This window comes from Salmo salar, chromosome 13 (genome assembly GCF_965601325.2).
Source record: "Salmo salar chromosome 13, fSalSal1, whole genome shotgun sequence".
Lineage (NCBI taxonomy): Eukaryota > Metazoa > Chordata > Actinopteri > Salmoniformes > Salmonidae > Salmo > Salmo salar.
Window position 1 is genome coordinate 100,946,043 of NC_138303.1, and position 23,524 is coordinate 100,969,566.

Here is a 23,524-nt window from a genome sequence, read left to right on the forward strand (position 1 = left end):
CACTGACACTGACCAGAAAGGGCCACTGTCTTCCAGCTGATGGTGAAACTCGAGTTGCATCGCATTATTTCTGCCTCATGCAGAAATTCATGTTGTTCCTCCTATGAATAGAGAAAGTAAAATGTTCCTTGATATTGAACAAGACCCAAGTCGCTAATAATACAACACGTACCTACTCATTCATTGCTGTTGCAGTGCTTGTTGTAGCTCTGAGTGGAAATAGGAATTTTGTACAGTTGTACAACTGAATGCATTCAACTGAAATGTGTCTTCCGCATTTAACCCAACCCCTCAATCAGACAGGTGCGGGGGGGCTGCCATAATCGACATCCACGTCTTCGACGCCCGGGGTACAGTGGGTTAACTGCCATATGGCTTATAAAAGAGTTGATTACAAAGTGTTGACAGTGCTGAGTAAGAATTTAAACATGAACTCACTCATAAAAACAACAGTTCTTTGCTGTATTTGTTGACAGTCTATCTATAGTCATGCTTTTAAACGGTTAGAAATCTCACAGTATCAACTTTTCTGTAGCTTTCTTTAATGCCTGCTACATTACTGCAGACTTGGTCATCTGAGCCATCCGATTGGCCAGCGGTAGGCCTATGGTTCAACATGGCAACAGTTCGCCTACTCGCTGAATTGGGTACACCTACCGCCAACAGCCCGAGACTAATAAAATAAAAATAGAAACTAGACATTTTTGGCGATCAACTAGGAATGCCTTGGAGATCGACCGGTTGGTGACCACTGTTCTAGAACGTTGAGTGAAGTTCAATCTCTTGCTTCTCTCTGTGGGCTGATATTTCTTCTGCAGCAGTCCCGGGGCGGCCACACAACAGTTGAGGGAACATTCCTGGTCAGTACCTTTAAGGATACATGTATGCATAATCTACTATAATGGTAAATGTTTCTTCCAAATATGTTATCTATGCAATTTAGAGTAACTTAATGGCAGCTGGTTGCCAAGAAGTTTATTTAACATTTTCGATAACATACTGTCAGCTACTTGCAAGTGAGTTATTGTACATTTTGCAGTAACTTCCTGTGGTGGCTGATCTCTGTCACGCTCACTGACCTCATGGTGTGGTAGGAAGGTCCAGTTTACTGCCAACCAAGACGTTTCGGCCACATGAGGCTAATATTATCAGTTATTTTGCCATCAGAAAAGTTCAGTGAAGGTACAGTAAGTTACTGACAGCTGGTTGCAAGTAAGTTACTTTGAATTTTACAATAACTTACTGACAGCTGATTGCCAATTAGGTAATGCAAAATTAACAGCAATTTACTTGTAACTAACTGCCATTAAGTTACTGGGAAATGGACAGTAATCTCTTTACAATGCAGCTCTTTAGTGTCACATGCTCTTACAGTGATTGCAGAACTGACAGTGTCAAAAGAGGTGCTCAACTTTAATTACATATTCACTTAAACTGATACAACACTTCCACCGCGGTTGGCGCAAATACATATACATTAGATCATGCCCCATATGCTTATGAGCCCCAACGGTACATTGCCCCCACCTAGATTTCAAAGCACAGTATTGGGTAGAAACATTTATCATTATACTATATCACCTGCACATATACCCTAAAGGTACAACACAGTACCATGTGAGTTTCTAAAGGTACCTCATGTGTACCTTTGACATTCTTGAACCCCATGGAACAACACTATACCCTAACCATACCCTTATTTTTAGTGTGTGTGGATATACAGTTCCTTCAGAAAGTATTCATACCCCTTGACTTATTCCAAATTTTTGTTGTGCTACAGCCTGAATTCAAAATGTATTAAATAGATTATTTTTTTTTCCCTCACCCATCTAATTACAAAAATGACAAAGTGAAAACATGTTTTTAGATTTTGTATCAAATGTATTGAAAATGAAATCAGAAATCTCACTTACATAAGTATTCACACCCCTTGAGTCAATGCATGTTAGAATTTCAGATGCGAGTCTTTCTGGGTAAATCTCTAAGAGCGTTGCACAGCTGTACTGTTCGATATTTGCACATTTTAGTTAAAACAATTATTTGAACTGTCAAGTTGGTTGTTGATCATTGCTAGATTACCATTTTCAAGTCTTTCCATAGATTTAAGCCAATTTAAGTCAAAACTGTAACTAGGCCACTCAGGAACATTAGATGTCATCTTAGTAAGCAACTCAAGTGTATATTAGGTCTTGTCTTTTTAAGTTATTGTTCTACTGAAAGGTGAATTTGACCCCCAGTGTCTGTTGGAAAGCGGACTGAACCAGGTTTTCCTCTAGGATTTTGCCTGTGCTTAGCTCTATTCAACTTATTTGTATCTTAAAAACCTTCCTAGTCCTTGGCGATGACAAGAATACCCATAACATGATGCAGCCACCACCATGCTGTCACGGCTGTCGTAGTGATGAGACCAAGGTGCAGCGGGTTGCGTGCTCAACATATTATTTATTAACCTCTATGGGCTAGGCGGGACGAATTCGTCCCACCTACGTAACAGCCAGTCTATTCCAGTGGCGCGATTTTTGAATCGTTTGAAATACTATTACTTCAATTTCTCAAACATATGACTATTTTACAGCTATTTAAAGACAAGACTCTCGTTTATCTAACCACACTGTCCGATTTCAAAAAGGCTTTACAACGAAAGCAAAACATTAGATTATGTCAGGAGAGTGCCCAGCCAGAAATAATCAGACACCCATTTTTCAAGCTAGCATATAATGTCACCAAAAACCCAAACCACAGCTAAATGCAGCACTAACCTTTTATGATCTTCATCAGATGACACACCTAGGACATTATGTTATACAATACATGCATGTCTGTTCAATCAAGTTCATATTTATATCAAAAAACAGCTTTTTACATTAGCATGTGATGGTCAGAAAAAGCATACTTCCGGGGAATTTACTAACAGTTTAATAAATTACTCACGATAAACGTTCACAAAAAGCATAACAATTTTAAGAATTATAGATACATTACTCCTCTATGCACTCGATATGTCCGATTTTAAAATAGCTTTTCGGATGAAGCACATTTTGCAATATTCTAAGTACATAGCCCAGCCATCACGGCTAGCTATTTAGACACCCGGCAAGATTAGCCTTCACCATAATAACATTTCCTATAAGAAAAATGTTCTTACCTTTCCTGTTCTTCGTCAGAATGCACTCCCAGGACTTCTACTTCAATAACAAATGTAGGTTTGGTCCCAAATAATCCATAGTTATATCCAAATAGCGTCGTTTTGTTCGTGCGTTCTAGACACTATACGAATGGTAATCCACGGTCGTGCGCATGGCGCATGGCGTGACAAAAAATGTCTAAATATTCCATTACCGTACTTCGAAGCATGTCAACCGCTGTTTAAAACCAATTTTTATGCCATTTATCTCATAGAAAAGCGATAATATTCCGACCGGGAATCTGCAATAAACTAAACAGCCGAATTAAAATACTCCACGGGGGCTAATCGCGCACGCGCCTCATTCCATTGTCACCTAATGGGACACTTGGATAAGGCGATAATCTGTTTCAGCCTGAGGCTGCCTCGTCAACCTTCATGATTTTCCCGGGTCCTGAGAGCCTATTGGAGCCCTGGGAATTGTCACGTTACAGCTAAGATCCTTACTCTTCAATAAACAGATGCAAGACGCACGACTCCTTGTCAAACAGGCCACTTCCTGCATGAAACCTTGTCAGGTTTTTGCCTGCCATAGGAGTTCTGTTATACTCACAGACACCATTCAAACAGTTTTAGAAACTTTAGGGTGTTTTCTATCCAAACCTGAACAATAATATGCATATTCTAGCTTCTGAGTTGGTGTAGGAGGCAGTTAAAAATGGGCACATATTTTTTCCAAAATTCTCAATACTGCCCCCTAGCCCAAACAGGTTAAAGATGTGAACATGAAAATACAGGAACAGTTTTGCAGGCTAACAAAACTCAGTGCAAAAACAACTACCCACAACTAAACAGGTGAAAACAAGCACTTTAAATATGACTCCCAATCAGGAACAATGATGAACAGCTGTTCCTGATCGAGAGCCACACAGACCACAAAGAAATATACAAACTAGAAACCTAGAACACAAAAACCCAGAACATACACCAAAACCCCGGAACACATAAATACAACACCCCTCTACATACACATAACCCCCCGAACCACATAAAACAAATACACTCTGCCACGTCCTGACCAAACTACAATAATAAATACTCCCTCTACTGGTCAGGATGTGACACATGCTCGAAAATATGAAGAGGGGTACTCAGTGATGTGTTGTTGGATTTGTCGCAAACATAACGCTTTGTATTAAGGATATACAGTGCCTTGCAAAGGTATTCATCCCCCTTGGCATTTTTCCTATTTTGATGCATTACAACCTGTAGTTTAAATGTATTTTTATTTGGATTTCATGTAATGGCTTTAATGGTGCTCCAAATTGATAGTCCAAATTGGTGAAGTGAAATGAAAAAAAATAACTTGTTTCAAAAAATGTTCAACTGAAAAGTGGTGGGTGCATGTGCTATGAAGCCCCTAAATAAGATCTGGAGCAACCAATTACCTTCAGAAGTCACATAATTAGTTAGATTGCACACAGGTGGACTTTATTTAAGTGTCACATGATCTCAGTATATATACACCTGTTCTGAAAGGCCCCAGAGTCTGCAACACCACTAAGCAAGGGGCACCACCAAGCAAGCGTCACTATGAAGACCAAGGAGCTCTCCAAACAGGTCAGGGAGAAATACAGATCAGGCTTGGGTTATAAAAAAAATATCCAAAACTTTGAACATCCCACGGAACACCATTAAATCCATTCTTAAAATGTTTAAAGAATCTGGCACCACAACAAATCTGCCAAGAGAGGGCCACCCACCAAAACTCACGGACCAGGCAAGGAGGGCATTAATCAGAGAGGCAACAAAGAGACCAAAGATGACCCTGAAGGAGCTGCAAAGCTCCACAGCGGAGATTGGAGTATCTGTCCATAGGACCACTTTAAGCCGTATACTCCACAGAGCTGGGCTTTACAGAAGAGTGGCCATAAAAAAAGCCATTGATTTAAAGAAAAAAAAGAAGCAAACACGTTTGGTGTTCGCCTAAAGGCATGTGGGAGACTCCCAAACATATGGAAGAAGGTAAGATGAGACTAAAATGTAGCTTTTTGGCCATCAAGGAAAACGCAATGTCTGGCACAAACCCAACACCTCCATCACCCCGAGAACACCATCCCTAGAGTGAAGCATAGAGACATACCCCAAGAGACTTGCAGCTGTAATTGCTGCAAAAGGTGGCTCTACAAAGTATTGACTTTGGGGGGGGGGGTGATGTTATGCACGCTGAAGTATTTCGTTTTTTTGTCTTATTTGTTGTTTCACCCAAAAATATTTTGCATCTTCAAAGTGGTAGGCATGTTGTGTAAATCAAATGATACCAAATCCCCCCCCCCCCCAAAATATATTTTAATTCCAGGTTGTAAGGCAACAAAATAGGAAAAAATGCCAAGGGGGTGAATACTTTCGTAAGCCACTGTAACGTGCATTTCTTTGCCACATTTTTTGCAGTGTTACTTTAGTGCCTTATTGCAAACATTATGCATGTTATGGAATATATGTATTCTGTACAGGCGTCCTTTTCACTAATGTTACTAGTATGGAGTAACTACAATGTTTATCCATCCTCAGTTTTCTCCTATCACAGCAATTAAACTCTAATTGTTTTAGTCACCAGTGGCCTCATGGTGTAATCGCTGAGCGGTTTCCTTCCTCTCCTTCCTTATTGTATTGATACTGTTAATGTTGCGACAGTTCGTTTCTGGTATCAGAACAAAAGTCAGCACATAGTAACTTCTGATTTATTTGTACTTTGCATTAATTAAACACGTGTGTGGTAAATGGGTTGTTCGTATATACGGTCTCGCTGTTTTACCTCGCAGGGCAAACAGAAGAGGACGTCACATTCTATTGTTCTCTTTTATACTCTGACAGAGATGGTTCCCGCTCAATGCTGGCCTGTCCGAGGGAGGAGGAGCGTGGTTTAAACTTGCTCCTCCTGTCGTCGGCGTGCAGGCTGATCCCAGCGTTGTGACGCACTTCCGGTTGTAGTTCTTCTTGTCTTCAACAGTTGATTTACCCGTAGTTTATATACTTAATTTTGTAGCATAGCTTCCCCGGTATATTATAAAGGTTATGCATACAAATAGCCAGTTCAACCCTAACAATCCCCCTTTTCACACCCCTTGGGGTGTGAACATACTCCAATAAGAAATTTAAGAGTCCCCCTTTTGACACCCCCTAGGGTGTCACTCAACACAATTTGTATATCTCCATTTCAATGATTAGTTAATTCCTTATAAACCCTCACATCCTTCCGTCTACACCTCACTTGTACTAGGTTGACTATCAGTCACCCAGGAACTTCAAACCCTCACATCAGGAAAGACAAATGGTGTACACGACAAATTCAACACGGATAAAAAGAGAACCTTTTTGCAACAGTGGCTACACCTAACGTGTGGGACAGACTCTTTGTCCCAGAACTTAAAACCTTCTCAGCCACCTGCCACTACATTCAATACATATGAATTTATTGTGCATACGCTTTATTCAACCACTTCCTCAACAGCAAAACAAGGATCGTCCTCAGACAGATCCATCTTTGGCCCAGAGCTGGATTTAGTGTTCTCCGGGGTCAATTCCATCAAAGGCATCATTCCGGTTGCTCTGACAACTTCTGTAAGAGACTTTCTTATGCAAGGGATTATACAGGCAGTACAACATATCAATAATAGGAACACAAGTACTAGGGTCAGAAATCCAGTATCCACCATAGATGTGTACTTGCCAAAAAAGAAATTCATCCAATTTCACTCATCTACCCCTGCTTCATCTCAGCAGATAGCTTGTCAAGTCTCAATAGGGCTTAAAATCATATAATTTCCATTACAATCCACCCGTTTTGCTAGATATTTCACATACATTATAACACCACCTATTTTTATTGGATTCAGAAATTTCACACAAATTCAAACTAATTCATGCATCCCAATAGATGGTCTCATCTAACATGTGCTCCTCATATTTGAATGAATCCTCCACCTTGCTCGGCGGTAGGTACTTGTCTCATTGGTCTGAACTTTGACTCGGTCCGTAGCTCACCATCTGCTCCGTTATCCATCTCTCTAGAGTTCTGGTGATTAAACCTCTCGCACACGGGACCAAACAACAACCACACAACCCAAAGACACTCATACAGGTGAAAGCAGCCCATAATACAGTTCTTGCAACACTTTTCCATTTCCCAAAGATGAGCTGTGTTATCAAATGTACGTACAGTAATGAACTTAATCATTCTACCTATACCGCCCTCTTTGCCCGTAACCTATCGAGAGTCAGTCTATTTTACCAGGTCATGAGGGAGGTGGCGGATAATTGGTCAGAGAACCTCTTTACTGCATCCCCGGTTTCATTCATGAATCTCTGATTATGAAAGATGTCATTAATTCAATCCACATTTTTATTTATTGTCAACTACCAAAATAATGTAGTGTTAAAGCCCTCACATATTTGATTCATAGCTTTGTACTCATCTGGAACTTCCCTGACGATGCCAATAGCATCCAGCTTTGAATAGATATTTCCATCCTGGTCAAAACTCCTCCTGTGCCTTCTTTAGCCTCCTATAACTGGTCTCTGATAACTAATTCGAACTGGTTGGACCAATATCCCCAGGGCGCAAGTTCCTAACCACCCTTTGTGGTAATTCCTGTCGTATCCGTCCTTCGCTGGTACTAGCCCACCCTTCATCAGTTATAGGTGCTATGAGGTTAAACATTTTCTCCTGTGCTTTCAAACCTAAGTCAGTCACATTAACGATTACCTTTCCAGCCATTAAAATCATCTTAGTTCTCGGTGCCATTCTTGTATCTATGACACTGGTGCTCATCAGGAGTTTACCTCTCTGGGCTAGGTGGCACCAAATCGTCCCACCTACGTAACAGCCAGTTGAATCCTGTGGCGCGATTTTCAAATACCTTAATGCTATTACTTCAATTTCTCAAACACATGACTATTTTACAGCTATTTAAAGACAACTCTAGTTAATCTAACCACACTGTCCGATTTCAAAAAGGCTTTACAACGAAAGAAAAACATTAGATTATGTCAGCAGAGTACCCAGCCAGAAATAATCAGACACCCATTTTTCAAGCTAGCATATGTCACATAAACCCAAACCACAGCTAAATGTAGCACTAACCTTTGATCTTCATCAGATGACAACCCTAGGACATTTTGTTATACAATGCATGCATGTTTTGTTCAATCAAGTTCATATTTATATATAAAAACAGCTTTTTACATTAGCATGTGACGTTCAGAACTAGCATACCCCCCGCAAACTTCCGGGGAATTTACTAAATTACTCACGATAAACGTTCACAAAAAGCATAATTATTTTAAGAATTATAGATACAGAACTCCTCTATACACTCGATGTCCGATTTTTAAAATAGCTTTTTGATGAAAGCACATTTTGCAATATTCTAAGTACATAGCCCAGCCATCACGGGCTAGGTATTTAGACACCCAGCAAGTTTAGCCTTCACCAAAATCAGATTTACTATAAGAAAAATGTTATTACCTTTGGTGTTCTTCGTCAGAATGCACTCCCAGGACTTCTACTTCAATAACAAATGTTGGTTTGGTCCAAAATAATCCATCGTTATATCCAAATAGCGGCGTTTTGTTCGTGCGTTCTAGACACTATCCGAAATGGTAAATCAGGGTTACGAGCATGGCGCAATTCGTGACAAAAAAATTCTAAATATTCCATTACCGTACTTCGAAGCATGTCAACCGCTGTTCAAAATCAATTTTTATGCAATTTATCTCGTAAAAAAGCGATAATATTCCGACCGGGAATCTGCGTTTCGGTAAACAGAGGAAAAAACAGAAAGACGGGGGCGGCCAGTGCACGCGCCTAAGCCCACTGTCCCCTGATCGGCCACTTGAGAAAGGCGATAATGTGTTTCAGCCTGGGGCTGGAATGACGACATTCAGCTTTTTCCCGGGCTCTGAGAGCCTATTGGAGCCGTGGGAAGTGTCACGTTACCGCAGAGATCCTTTGTTTTGGAAAGAGATGTCAAAGAAAGCCAATAAATGGTCAGACAGGCCATTTCCTGTAAAGGAGTCTCTCAGGTTTTTGCCTGCCATATGAGTTCTGTTATACACAGACACCATTCAAACAGTTTTAGAAACTTTAGGGTATTTTCTATCCATATCTAATAAGTATATGCATATTCTAGTTACTGGGTAGGAGTAGTAACCAGATTAAATCGGGTACGTTTTTTTTTATCCGGCGGTGTAAATACTGCCCCCTAGCCCTAAGAGGTTAAGGTGAACCTAGTTGGTTTGGCTAAGTACTTCAATCTGGCCAACCCCAATTCCTGTACAGTTGTCTGCTTCCCCAGGAAATTGTTTAATGTTTACCTTAAATTCTACATCTTGATCTTCTTTGATTCCTTATTCTGTATGTCACTCATCAGTGTATTATATAGTTTATCTTTTACTTCTTCTCAATGACAACGGTAACCTATGTTTAGTACCAGTAGGTGGTGGATCTGAATGTATCAGAAAGAATAGACTGATGCAGCTCAGAGTTTCTACTCTTCCCATAAACCATCAACCCCCTCCTGCCCTTAAGTCTCTCTGCTTGGTACCACCCCATACTCACACCTCTAGGAGCACACACAGTGATGAGTGGTCGGGATAGGAAGTCTTCGTTAATGAGGTAACCCCCGGACCTTATTGGTTCTCGGTTCTTCTCCTAACTCTGTGTGTGTGCTCATATGTGTACATACCTTCTTGCAGTGGGTAACGTGGACCCAAGTGACTCTCTCAGCTTTCCTAATGGCAAAGGCAATGTTTTAACAGCATCTGGTATGGGCCTTCCCAACGGGACTGCTTCCAGTTTTTTCTCCTCAGGGACTGGATCCACACCCAGTCTCCTAGTTGGATTGAGTGAATCACCTTCTCCTGTAATTCACCTGTTGGACACAATCTTGGACATACGGGTTTGGTTAACAAACAGTCTTCTCATGTGCTCTGCTAGTATTTCTTCAACTTTTATGTCTACCTGTTCTGGTCTCTCTAACTCTGGCATTCTATAGGCTCTACCTAATTAGCTAAAATGTCATCCATCATTTAAAGAGCGAGATCCCAGTAAATCAACACTAGGGATAATATCTTGTCCTAATATTCTAGCTACCATAATCATGTCCACCAAGTAAGTTGGGAACGCTTCTACCCATTTGCTTTGCTTATCTGTTATTTTTAAACACCCCTTCTTCCCCTCCATTCGGAATAGTTCAATAAGTCCATTTCCATATGTTGGAATGGACATTGTACAAAAATGTTTTTGTTCAAGTAATTATTCTAACCTGTTCTATCGCCTGCTCTACCATACTCCCCCTTTTTATACAAGGCTCAAACCATGTATCAATTTTGCTGCATTTCTTAACAATGTCTTTGGTAAGGTTAGTAAATTATCCTTATGTCAGCCCTTCTCTTGTAGGATTGCCCCCTTTCATTTTCCACATGTCCAATTCTCCCTGGGGCATTCATCCTTAGCTACCCTGTGCATTTCTCTATCAAGTGTCTTATCTTCTTTAAGATTTTAACAACTTCTTTCAACTAAATTATCATATCTTTTCCTAGAAAGTGGCTTTAGTAGCAGATACAGAGGAAGAGAAGGTAAAGATGAGGGAGTGAAAGGATAATAGGTCCTCCATAAGTTTAGTTTTCCTGAATTTTCGCTCCGCTGCCCACAGCCCTGTTCTGGAAGCTTGTAATGAGTCACTCAACCACGGAGCAGGAGGGGCGGTCTGAGCACGCAGGGAGGAAAGGGGACAGTGCAAGTCATAGGATGCAGACAGGGAGGACAGTAGGGTTGAATAGGCAGAATCAGGAGACAGGAGGGAGAAGGATTTAGAAAAAGGGAGAGATTATAGGAGAGAATAGTGGGAGCGAGCGAAGATTGCGACGGCGCATGACCACCTGAGTAAGGCCTGAGTGGTTAGGGATGGAAAGGGAGATAGAAAAGGAAACAAAATAGTGATCAGAGAACTGGAGGGTTGCAGTGAGATTAGTAGGCGAACAGCCTCTAGTAAAGATGAGGCCAAGCGTATTACTTGCCTTGTGAGTTGGAGGGGATTGCGAAAAGTGAGGTCAAATGAGGCAAGGAGGGGAAAGAAATTAATTGAAGGCAGATGACTGACTACACACACCATTGTTACTTGTTTATAGTTTACTTTAGTTAATAAATATATTTTTGTTAGTCCTTGATCTCCACGTTGTCTCTTGTTACGGGCTATGAGCCAGTTCGTGACAAGTGGGGGCTCATCCGGGATCTGAACCCGGGACCTCTCGCAAGTAACAATGGCAGACGTGACGACCCTCCCACTCTGTCTGCCGAATTCTTTCTCTTTGCTCTTGTTTTCCTTTATATAATGTCTGTGGGCGGAGCCGGAAGGTCATCAGCGAAATGGGACACACTTGGGCTCGGATGTGTCCTGGGGATAGTACAGCTTTCCCCCATTCATTGAGTAGACTCTCTCCATGCAGACACACTGTTGGATTTTGGTTGTGGCATTTTTGTGGCTGTTTGTTTGCTTTGGCACCTCTCAACACCCCTCATTATTACATCTATTGACACATCCACTCACTGACTACTGACTACACACACCATTGTTACTTGTTTATAGTTTACTTTAGTTAATAAATACATTTTTGTTATTCCTTTATCTCCGCGTTGTCTCCCTTTTTGCTACGGGATGGTTCGTGACAGGAGGTTGACGTCACCAAGTACGAAGAGTGGCGAGCTATCGTCAGGAAATTAACTTATCGAGGTGTCAAGCACATTGACATCAGTCTCCAAGGGCAACTGATGGGCTATAGATGACAACAATGTTAAGCTTTAGTGGACATGTGACAGTGACAACATGGAATACAAATGAAGAGATGGACAAGTGAGAGAGGGAGAAAATAGAACATCTCCAGTTAGGAGTAATGAGTAGCCCTGTGCCACCACATGCTATTACACTATGAGAAAAAACTCAGTCGGATTAAGAGAGAGCAGCAGGAGTTGCAGTGTTCTCTGGGGTGATCATGTCAGTCAGGGCCAAAAGGTCAAGGGACTGAAGTGCAGAATAGGCTAAGATGAACTTGGCGTTCATGACCACAGATCGGCAGTTCCAAACGCTGCCAGAGACCTGGAATTCCACATGAGTTGTGTGTGCAGGGTACACTAAATTAGAAGGGTTGCAGCCAAGGGGTGGGGAACATCTATAAAGCCTACACAAAGTATACAGTGCCTTCAGAAAGTATTCACACCTGTTGACTTTTTACACATTTTGTTGTGTTACAAAGTGGGATTAAAATGCATTTAATTGTCATTTTTTTTGTCAACAATCTACACAAAATACTTGACTGTCAAAGTGGGAGAAATTCAAACATTTGTAAAAATTTAAAATAAAACACTAATACAGCGCATTCGGAAAGTATTCAGACCCTTTGACTTTTCCACATTTTGTTACTTTCTGTCATTGGTCATTGATAATGTATGATTTTACAAAGAGTCACATGAGGATGCTGTATACCAGAGATCGTTTATTCTAATTCAGTCATTTTTTTCATCACATCTAACTGAAAGGAAGAAAAAACTGTTCTCTTGCCTAGCTTCTAAAACAAACTGCAAAAACAGACTCCCTAAATGCATTGACATTCTGTAAATTCAAAACACACTTCACTCTTAAAATGTTTAATTAAACTGATGACTGATGACCACCTTTACTCCACACACAGAGACGCGTACAAAGCTCTCCCTCGCCCTCCATTTGGCAAGTCTGACCATGATTCTATCCTCCTGATTCCTGCTTACAAGCAAAAATTAAAGCAGGAAGCATAAAAAAGTGGTCAGATGAAGCAGATGCTAAACTATAGGACTGCTTTGCTATCAGACTGGAACATGTTCAGGGAGTCTTCCGCTGGCATTGAGTACACCACTTTATCAATAAGTGCATCGAGGATGTCGTCCCCACAGTGACTGTACGTACATACCCCAAACAGAAGCCATGGATTACAGGCAACATTCGCAGTGAGCTAAAGGGTAGAGCTGCCGCTTTCAAGGAGAAGGACTCTAACCCGGAAGTTTATAAGAAATCCCACTATGCCCTCCGACGAACCATCAAACAGGTAAAGCGTCAATGCAAGACTAAGATCGAATTGTACTACATTGGCTCCGACGCTCGTCGGATGTGGCAGGGCTTGCAAACTATTACAGACTACAAAGGGAAGCACAGCCGAGAGCTGCCCAGTGACACGAGCCTACAAGATGAGCTAATTAACTTCTATGCTCGCGTCTAGGCAAGTAACACTAAAACATGCATGAGAGCATCAGCTGTTCCAGACGACTGTGTGATAACACTCTACGCAGCCGAGGTGAGTAACACCTTTAAACAGGTCAACATTCACAAGGCCGCAGGGCCAGACGGATTACCAGGACATGTACTCCGAGCATGCTCTGACCAACTGGAAAGTGTATTCACTGACATTTTCAATCTCTCCCTGTCTGGGTCTGTAATACCAACATGTTTCAAGCAGACCACCATAGTCCCTGTGCCCAAGAACACTAAGGTAACCTGCCTAATTGACTACCGACCTCGACACCGGTGCCCCCGCACATTGACATTGACTCTGTACCGGTACCCCCTGTATATTGCCCCGCTATTGTTATTTACTGCTGCTCTTTAATTATTTTTTATTCTTATCTCTTACTTTTTTTATAGGTATTTTCTTAAAACTGCATTGCTGGTTAAGGGCTTGTAATTATGAATTTCACTGTAAGGTCTACCTGTTGTATTCGGTGCATGTGACAAATTCAATTTGATTTGATAGATGTTCGGTCTTAGTGAGGATGTGTTCCACTCTGAGGCTTGTGAGAATAAAACCACTCATTTGAATAGATCAAAATGCACGTGAAAAGTTTGAGGTGTCCTGGAAAATGTTAGTTCCTTTTTCTGAGTGGAGAAGTGATAGACCTCTAAAATGTTAGTTCCTTTTTCAGAAAAAATGTAAATTTTCTGAAAAAGGAACAAACATTTTCCCAGACACATCGGAAACTTTTTACATGCATTGTTGTTTATCAATATTAGTGGTTTTATTCTCAAATGCCTCAAAGTGGAAGTGTGATGATGGGAACAGATCCTCACTAAGACTAAAAATGTCCCTAAGTTTGTGTATCAATGTGTATTCATCTATCTATAGTATTCATATATTTTCCACCATTTAATTTGCCTGGCTACCCTGACTTCTTGCTCCAGCCAAACCACACACGTTAGTTTCTTACAGTTTAGTAAACACTCTCATCCAGAGTGACTTACAGTAGCCAGAGAACACATTTTCATACTGCTTCCCTGTGGGAATCAAACCCACAACCCTGGTGATACTAGCACCATGCTCTACCAACTGAGCCAGATGGGACCACACAGTCTTCTCCACAATGAGTCAGTATGAGCCAGTACCTCCTGGCCCTTCACTAAACGTGAACATATTCTAACCGTTCTGATTGGTCCCAGAAACCGATGGGTTGAGCCAGAAAACACGTGGGTAAAGCAGCATTTTGAAAATGTGTCATTGGCTTTGATATTTGGATTGCTTAGAGATGATCCAATCGCTGATGAATTTCATTTGCACAACACCCCTCATTTTGACGTCACCACAACTGACTTCAACGATGGCAGTCTCAGACTGACGTATGTAGCAAACAGAGCAGCGGAAGAATTCAGTTTGAATTGTCAGGCAACCAGTTAATGGCCACATAATCTCTACCTGTTACAGCCAGTAGAGGACTGGCCACACTTATGAGTCTGGTTCCTCTCAAGGTTTCTTCCTAGGTTCCTTTGTTCTAGAGTTTTTCCTGGCCACTGTGCTTCTGCATTGCTTTCTCTTTGGGATTTTAAGCTGGGTATCTGTAAAGTTATTTTTGCTGATGTAAAAAGGGGTTTATATAATCAATTTGATTGATTGATAGTCAAAACCATGGTATTAGGATGAGTATATTCACAATCCCTCTCGGCCAGGGTGTGACACTCTAACTAATGGGCACAAACTGGTTGAATCAACATTGTTTCAATGTATATTGTCAACATATTGTGACGTGGAATCTACGTGGAAATACATTGGATTTGAAAAAAGTAATCAACTGTTGTTTTGAAGGTGACATTTCAACCACAGGATTATGTCATCATGGTAACCAAATTTCAACAGTTTAAATTAAATATTAAATATGTTGAATTTTTACCTTTAAAACAACATCAGATCTATATCCACTATCAGAAAATAAACTCTACGCTGGGCAGCACCTCCTACTGGAGAAGTGATCCATCTACAGCTACCCTTTGGTCTCCCATCCAGGGTTTTAACCAAACCCTGTTTAGCTATGATATTTGTCACTGACTATTACCAATGTACTATCGTGAAAATGATTGTTGCGAAAACTCCACTTCAAAACTAAATAGATTCACTGTTGCTATTGAAGTCATTCTAAAGGGTAGGTTCAAAAGTGCAAATGAAATGTGACCATACTTTATCACTCACATCTCATCAATTATACTAAGGCCTATATGGCATATGCAATGTCATCAACAAGCTATTGTTTCAATTCAACCCAGAATAGAACTAAACATACACAATAGGCCTAGGGTTTTGAGCTCTGGTTGATTTCAAATGTAATGATATTTAGTGATATTGGATTGTGTTTGTGTCACGCCCCGGCCATAGAGAGGGTTTTATTCTCTATTTTGGTTAGGCCAGGGTGTGACTAGGGTGGGCATTCTATGTCCTTTTTTCTATGTTTTGTATTTCTTTGTTTTGGCCTGGTATGGCTCTCAGTCAGGGACAGCTGTACATCGTTGTAGCTGATTGGGAGCCATACTTAGGTAGCCTGTTTTCCTTTGGATTTTGTGGGTGGCTAATTTCTGTTTTGTTCTAGTTATCCTGACAGAACTGTTGGCAGTCGTTTTGTTTATTTGTAAAGTGTTCATTTTTCCATTAAATTACAAAGATGAACAAATTCCACGCTGCACCTTGGTCTCTTCCCAACGACGCCTGTTACAGTTTGGTTGTCAATGCAACCAAATATAAACTTTTGAAGGAGATGTATCAGGGCTGGATTAGGAAATCATAGGCCTCCATCTCCACCAAAACGTAATTTAAAGCTGCAATACAGTATGTACATTTTTGGGGGACCCGACGAAATTCACCTAGAAATGTGACTTCTGTCATTCTTATTGAAAGCATGTCTAAAAAACAGTAGATTTGTTCTATGTCCTGTTCTTTTTTAAATCCTGGTAGTCCTGTTCTTTTTTTAGAATTTAGGTTGAGTTGGAGACGTGAACACCTCATATTAACAGTGGTGGAAAAAGTACCCAATTGTCATACTTGAGTAAAAGTAAAGATACCTTAGTAGAAACTGACTCAAGTAAAAGTGAGTCACCCTAAAATACTACTTGAGTAAAAGTCTAAATATATTTGGTTTTAAATATACTTAAGTTTCAGAAGTAAACATAATTGTTAAATATACAAAGTATCAAAAGAAAAAGTATAAATTGCTTCAAATTCCTTATATTAAGCAAATCTTTTTAATTTACGGATAGCCGGGGGCACACTCAGACATAATTTACAAACAAAGCATTTGTGTTTTATGAGTCCACCAGATCAGAGGCAGCAGGGATTACCAGGGATCTTCTCTTAATTAGTGTGTAAATTGGACCATTTTCCTGTCCTGCTAGGCATGAAAAATGTAAAAAAGTACATTTTCTTTTGGAATGTTGTGAAGTAAAAGTTGGCAAGAATGTAAATAGGAAAGTAAAGTACAAATACCCCAAAATACTACTTAAATACTACTTTAAAGTATTTTTTACTTAAGTACTTTACACCACCGCATATCAAAGGATTAATTTGTAGACAAACTAGAATTAAAGCCAGACTTAGTCAGTGGCACAGATGGAACTATCCAAGCAGAAGATGCATCTCCTTCAAATATTGATATTTGGTTGTGTAGACACAATTCAGTAACACTTTTGGATTACAATAAATAGCCTAATAACTTGTCAATGTTAACAAAACAACTATACATTTCTTATGTAATCCTATAAAGTGGGCATGTAAAAGATAGCATTCATAGGTCAAGGCAGGTCTGTGGAGATAACTTTTAAATGGTTGAAAGCGCAGTGATAGACATTTGGCTGACAACTAAATCACAAAACAGACATTGTTTTTTCATTGGAATTTGGTTGTGCATTTAGATGGTTGTCATAGTCATAACACATTGGAAATTCAGTAAACTTTTTGAGTTGGTGTATATAGGTTGTAATCTCATTAATCAATGTCTCAACCAAGTATTACCTGTCATACCCTGATCTATTTCACCTGTCTTTCTGCTTGTCTCCTCCCCCCACCAGGTGTCTCCCATCATTATCCCCTGTGTATTTATACCTGTGTTATCTGTTTGTCTGCTGCCAGTTTGTTTTGTTCGTAAAGCCTACCAGTGGTTTTCCCCTTGCTCCTGACTTTTCTAAAGTTCCTGTTTTCTAGTTTTTCCAGTTTTGAACATTCTGCCTGCTGTCCTGTACCTTGTCCCACCACACTGAATTATTGACCTCTGCCTGCCCTGAGACTGCCTGCTGTTGTGTACCTTTTGGACTCTGATCTGGATTACTGACCTCTGCTTGACCTGTCGTTTTGCCTGCCTCCTGTTCTAGTAATAAACTTGTATTACTTCGAAACTACTTACTTCATCTGCATCTGGGTCTTTCCTAAAATGTGATAATTATCCATGTTGAAATTATGTGGTTTGCCGAATGGGTACTTTCAATACTTCTTCTTTCTTGAACTTTATTACTCATTTTGTCACCTACTTCCCATAGATTTTTGCCCCTCCCTATCACATTTTTCCTCTGAAACAAAAAAACTTTAGGATAAGTGGCAAAATCAGAACAGAGACCTGAAAGAAGAGTTGAGTTTGATGCAAATGTTCAGTTGCATTTTAGGTGAACTCTTGCGAAGCACCTAAATAGATTCACTGTTGCTATCGAAGTCATTCTTAAGGGTAGGTTTAAAAGTGCAAATGAAATGTGACCATACTTTATCACTCATATCGCATCAATTATGCTAATGGTATTTTAAAGTCGTCAACAGCTCTTGTGTCAATTCAAACCAGAATTGAACTAAACAGACAATAGGCCTCAGGTTTCACGTTCTGGTTGATTTAAAATGTAATGATATTTAGTGATATTGGATTGTGTTTGGTTGTCAATGCAGCCAAATATCAACTTTTGAAGGAGATGTATCCAGGGCCGGATTAGGAAATCATAGGCCTCCATCTCCACCAAAAATCTAGGTTAAAGAATAGGACTAAATTAATTCAAACTTATTTTAAAGCTGCAATATGTATATTTTTGGGAGACCTGACCAAATTCACCTAGAAATTTCTATGCTTCCCATTCTTAAATGTAGTTTTTTCTTCTTTTAACTTTCAGTTTTATACACCAGCTTCAAACAGCTGAAAATACAATAGTTTTGGTTATTGAAAAGATATATCACAATGGTTTTAGATGGTTTGCAATGATTTTCTACACTGTACTTGCTTGTTTGTCACATAAAAAGTACCCATTTGTCATACTTGAGAAAAAGTAAAGATATCTTAATAAACAAACTCAAGTAAAAGTCAAACAGTAAAATACTACTTGAGTAAAAGTCTAAAAGTATTTGGTTTTAAATATACTTAAGTATCAAAAGTAAATGTAATTGCTAAAATATACAAAGTATCAAAAGTAAAAGTAAAAATATAAATCGTTTCACATTCCTTATATTAATTAAGCTTATCTTTTTAATTTACGGATAACCAGGGGCACACTCAAACACTCTGACATGATTTACAAACAAAGCATTTGTGTTTCCTGAGTCCGTGAGTCCGCCAGATCAGAGACGGTAGGGATTAAATAAGGATCTTCTCTTGATAGTGAGTAAATTGGACAATTTTGCTCTCCTGCTAAGCATAAAAAAAGGTAACGAGTACTTTTGGGTGTCAGGGAAAATGTATGGAGTAAAAAGTACATCATTTTCTTTAGGAATGTAGTGAAGTAAAAGTAAAAGTTTGCAAAAATATAAATAGTCAAGTAAAGTACAGATACCCTGAAAAACTACTTAAGTAGTACTTTAAAGTTTTTCTCTTTAAGTACTTTACACCACTGCATATCAAATGAGATACATCTCCTTCAAATATTGATATTTGGTTGTGTAGACACAATTCCATATCCCTTTTGGAATACAATAAATAGCCTAATAACTTGTCGACATGTTAACAAATGATATGTTGTAGCCACATCTCCAACTCAACCAAAAATCAAAGTTAATGAATGGGATCAAGCCAGTGGCTCAGATGAAACTATCCAAGCAGTAGGCTACGTCTCCTTTAAATGTTGATATTTGGTTGCGTTGTCAACCAAACACAATTCAATATTACTTTTGTAATACAGTAAATAGCCTAAAGTTAGGCTATTTTACAAACAAATGTAACATTCAGCCTTAAAATGAGTAACACATCCATGGCCACATTTTGAGTATAAGATAGCATGCATAGATTGAGGCAGGTCTGTGGAGATTTTCACAAGTGCTGTAATAATCTGTGCAGAATCTCCAATGGCTTTGATTACTTTCACCATGTACTTTTAATGTAATCTCAACTGCAATCCAGGTAGTTTGGTTCTGCTATTAGATGAAGCACAGGGATAACATAATATATTGTATAAATAAACAAAATATCTGACATTGTATTCCCATTTGAACTTTGCTGTATTTTTAAATGGTTGAAAGCGCAGTGATAAACATTTGGCTGACAACTTAATCGACAAGCAGACATTGTTTTTCTATTGGAATTTGGTTGTGCATTTAGATGTTTGAATGCATAGTAATAACTCATTGGAAATTCAGCTAACTTTTGCCTGTCTTTTTGAGTTGTCTCAACCAAATATTACCCAATTATCTACGTTGAAATGATGTGGTGTGCCCAGCGGGTACTTTCAATACTTCTTCTTTCTTTAACTTTATCACGCATTTTGTCACATACGTACCATCGATTTTGCCCCTCCCTATCATGTTCTATCCCTGAAAAACCAAAAACCTTAAGATAAGTGACAAAATCAGAACAGAGACCTGAAGGAAGAGGTGAGTGTGATATAAATGTTCAGTTGAATTGTAGGTGTGCTCTTACGTAGCTCCTTTTAAATAATTAACTTGGGAAAAATAATTGATAGTATTATTTTCTAATATTTGTTTAACTTTGTGAAGAGGATTTGACACCCCCTCTGTTTCATGACAGTAGAAACCTAGGACCAACATTTTCCACATTGAAAGTGCTAATGTTTGAATTTCCATTCAGTTAATGCAGCCATATGGTATATAAACAGCAAGACCATTGCCATTAATTATGACTGGTTATAAGAATGACCTCACTGAGAACCCTTACTGCAATGCTAAGTTAAGTTAAAACATTACATTTTGAAAATGGTGTGTTGTACAATGAGTGACATTGTGTATCAAACAATTCCTCCCCTAGTGACAACATGAATTTCTCAGAGGAGTACTTTGTGGATTATTATGACATGTTCATTGAAACTGATGAATCAGAGCAGGTAAATCAGTCCATACGGGTGGTGTCCATGGTCATCTACAGCATAACCTGTGTCCTCGGTATCCCAGGAAACGCCTTTGTCATCTGGATAGCTGGAGTGAAGATGAAGAGGACAGTCAACACTGTCTGGTTTGTAAACCTGGCTGTAGCAGACCTCCTCTGCTGTATCTCCATACCCTTCTCATTGGTTGAAGTCATACTGAACCAACACTGGCCATTCGGAGAGACTATGTGTAAGGTTATCCCCTCTGTCATGTATCTCAACATGTTTGCCAGCGTCTTCACCCTGGTTCTCATCAGCCTGGACCGCTTTGTCCTGATCATACTGCCTGTCTTGGCCCAGAACCACAGGAGCATCGGCCTGGCCTGGTTGCTGTGTGGTCTGGCCTGGGTCCTGGCCTTGCTCCTCAGCCTCCCCACCATGATTCATAATGGGACCATCGATAGTGTCGACAATGACGAAATTATTATGTGCACCTCTGTACACCCCCTTGGCGAAAAAAACATTAGGGGCTTCTTTTTGGCCATCAAAGCCACCCATGTTCCCAGGCTGGTCCTCGGCTTCCTCGTTCCCCTGACGGTCATCGCTGTCTGCTACCTGCTCATCGGCAGGAGGGTGAGCAGCGCTCGCTTCAAGTCTCAGAGGACCTTCTGGCTCATTCTGGCTGTGGTGGCAGCATTCTTTGTGTGCTGGCTGCCTTATCACATCATAGGTATGGTGATTGGGTATGGCAGGTTTGCCTCGGCAGGTGAAGCCTGGAATTGGTACCCCCTGGCCATCTCTCTGGCTTACGTCAACAGCTGCCTCAACCCTGTCCTGTATGTGTTTATGGGCCAGGACTTCAAGGATAGGGTCAGGGTCTCTTTCCGTAAAGTATTTGAGAATGTCTTCAGTGAGGATGCCATAACACACACATCTGTGTCTCAGGTCTGAGTCCGAAATGTCTGATAACTCTCCTGGGTCGTATTCATAAACAGCATACTTAAGTTATAGATAATGCCAAGAGTGTGCAAAGCTGTCATCAAGGCAAAGGGTGGCTACTTTGAAGAATCTCAATATAAAATATATTTGTTTAACACTTTTTTTGGCTACTACATGATTCCATCTGTGTTATTTCATAGTTTTGATGTCTTCACTATTATTCTACAATATAGAACAAATTTAAAATAAAGAAAAAGAAAAACCCTTGAACGAGTAGGTGTGTCCAAACTTTTGACTGGTACTGTATATTCTTTATTATTGGTGTGTAGAAAAGGAACTGTGAGCCAATGTCTAGATTACTCTAATCAAGGCATTCCAAGTAAAAAAAATATGTTTTTACAGCCATCCACCACTTACACATTCATCTCATGCTTACTGTAATATCTGTCATTTTCAAAAATAAACAGTCTGAAGATCAACTGGCTCGTTGGCATAGACGTTCTCCACTAAAGCCACATAGTGGTGCTATAGAGCAATGATAAGCACCACACTAACCCCATATGATAAACTTTACTAATGATGCTAGAGAAATCACTGTGTAACTGCATAAATATTGAAGTGTTGTGACAACAGCTTGGGTTCATTTATATGTCAGAAAAATCTGAACTCTCTCGCTGACAGCTTCATTTTCTCAAAGTTATCTCCTGGTATGTGATGACTGTCATATTGGGTGGACTGGAGTTTAGTTAGGACAGGAGGAAGTCAACTATTATCTGATCCCCTGCTTGGAAATGGAAATGTACATTTGAACTTAAAGGAGCAATTAGCATTTGCTACATCCATTTTTGAACTTATAAATGAATGATATGTACCCATTGATTCTTGAAGAATACAACGTATGCCTCGTGCTAAGTTCAACTGTTGTACCCCATCAGAACCCCAAATAAGCTCATTTTTACTCCAATGTTTGAAAACAAACACCAAATAGCCTCAAAACCTAGTTAAAGTAAAATGTTGAAATCAATAATGTTCATTCCTTGCATCCATAGCTCTGTCTGAATTTGAGAGTGGTCTAGCCTCACCCGTTTATATTTTTACAGAAACAGGGGTGGGGTGCACGCGTTGTAATTGTTTCAACCGCTGATTGCACCTTTAAGTACCCTTCTAGCCTCTATGACTGCATTTACACAGGCAGACCAATTCTGATATTTTTTTCAGTAATTGGTCTTTTAACCAATCAAATCAGCTCTGAAAAATACATTTTGAAAATAAATCGGATTTGATTAGGCCAAAGATCAATTAGTGGAAAAAAAGATCAGAAATGGGCTGCCTGTGTAGACACAGACCTTGTGTTACATTCCTCCTAAACAATGTAGGAGCCATAAAAATAGTACAACTAGAATGGACAAAGTCCCTCACACCACTGCAATTTGACAGTACACTTAATGGAATGTCTGTTCTAGTAATTATATTTCTATTTCTTATTTTAAACGTCAAACAAATAACAAAAAGCAAACACAATTCTCTTGTCTCTTATTCTCACAAATGCAAACAAAGGACATCCTGAACAATAATTATAATTATTATTATTTCTGTAGAGTGCATTTTCCACGCTCAATGCACATAAATGCATTGATATTCTGTAAATACAAAGCTCAATTCACTCTTAGACAACCACTGCTCCACTCAGGAAAAGGAACAAACAGTTTGAAACGGATACCTTTTCCAAGAAACCTCTGAAACCTTTTTATCAAATGAGTGGTTTCATTCTGATAGGTCTCAGAATAGAAGTGTGATGATAAGAACACCTCATCACTAAAATACTGAACATTCACACTTTACA

The 23,524-nt window shown here is 39.7% G+C and overlaps 1 pseudogene across 1 annotated transcript; it reads left to right on the forward strand.

Moving 5' to 3' along the window:
* The first annotated feature begins 20,179 nt into the window (after window positions 1–20,179).
* Window positions 20,180–22,160, forward strand: LOC106568373 (C3a anaphylatoxin chemotactic receptor pseudogene; annotated as a pseudogene). Its single transcript, XR_014380205.1, has 2 exons — window positions 20,180–20,293; window positions 20,685–22,160. The product of XR_014380205.1 is annotated as a C3a anaphylatoxin chemotactic receptor pseudogene (transcript).
* Window positions 22,161–23,524: the final 1,364 nt, after the last annotated feature.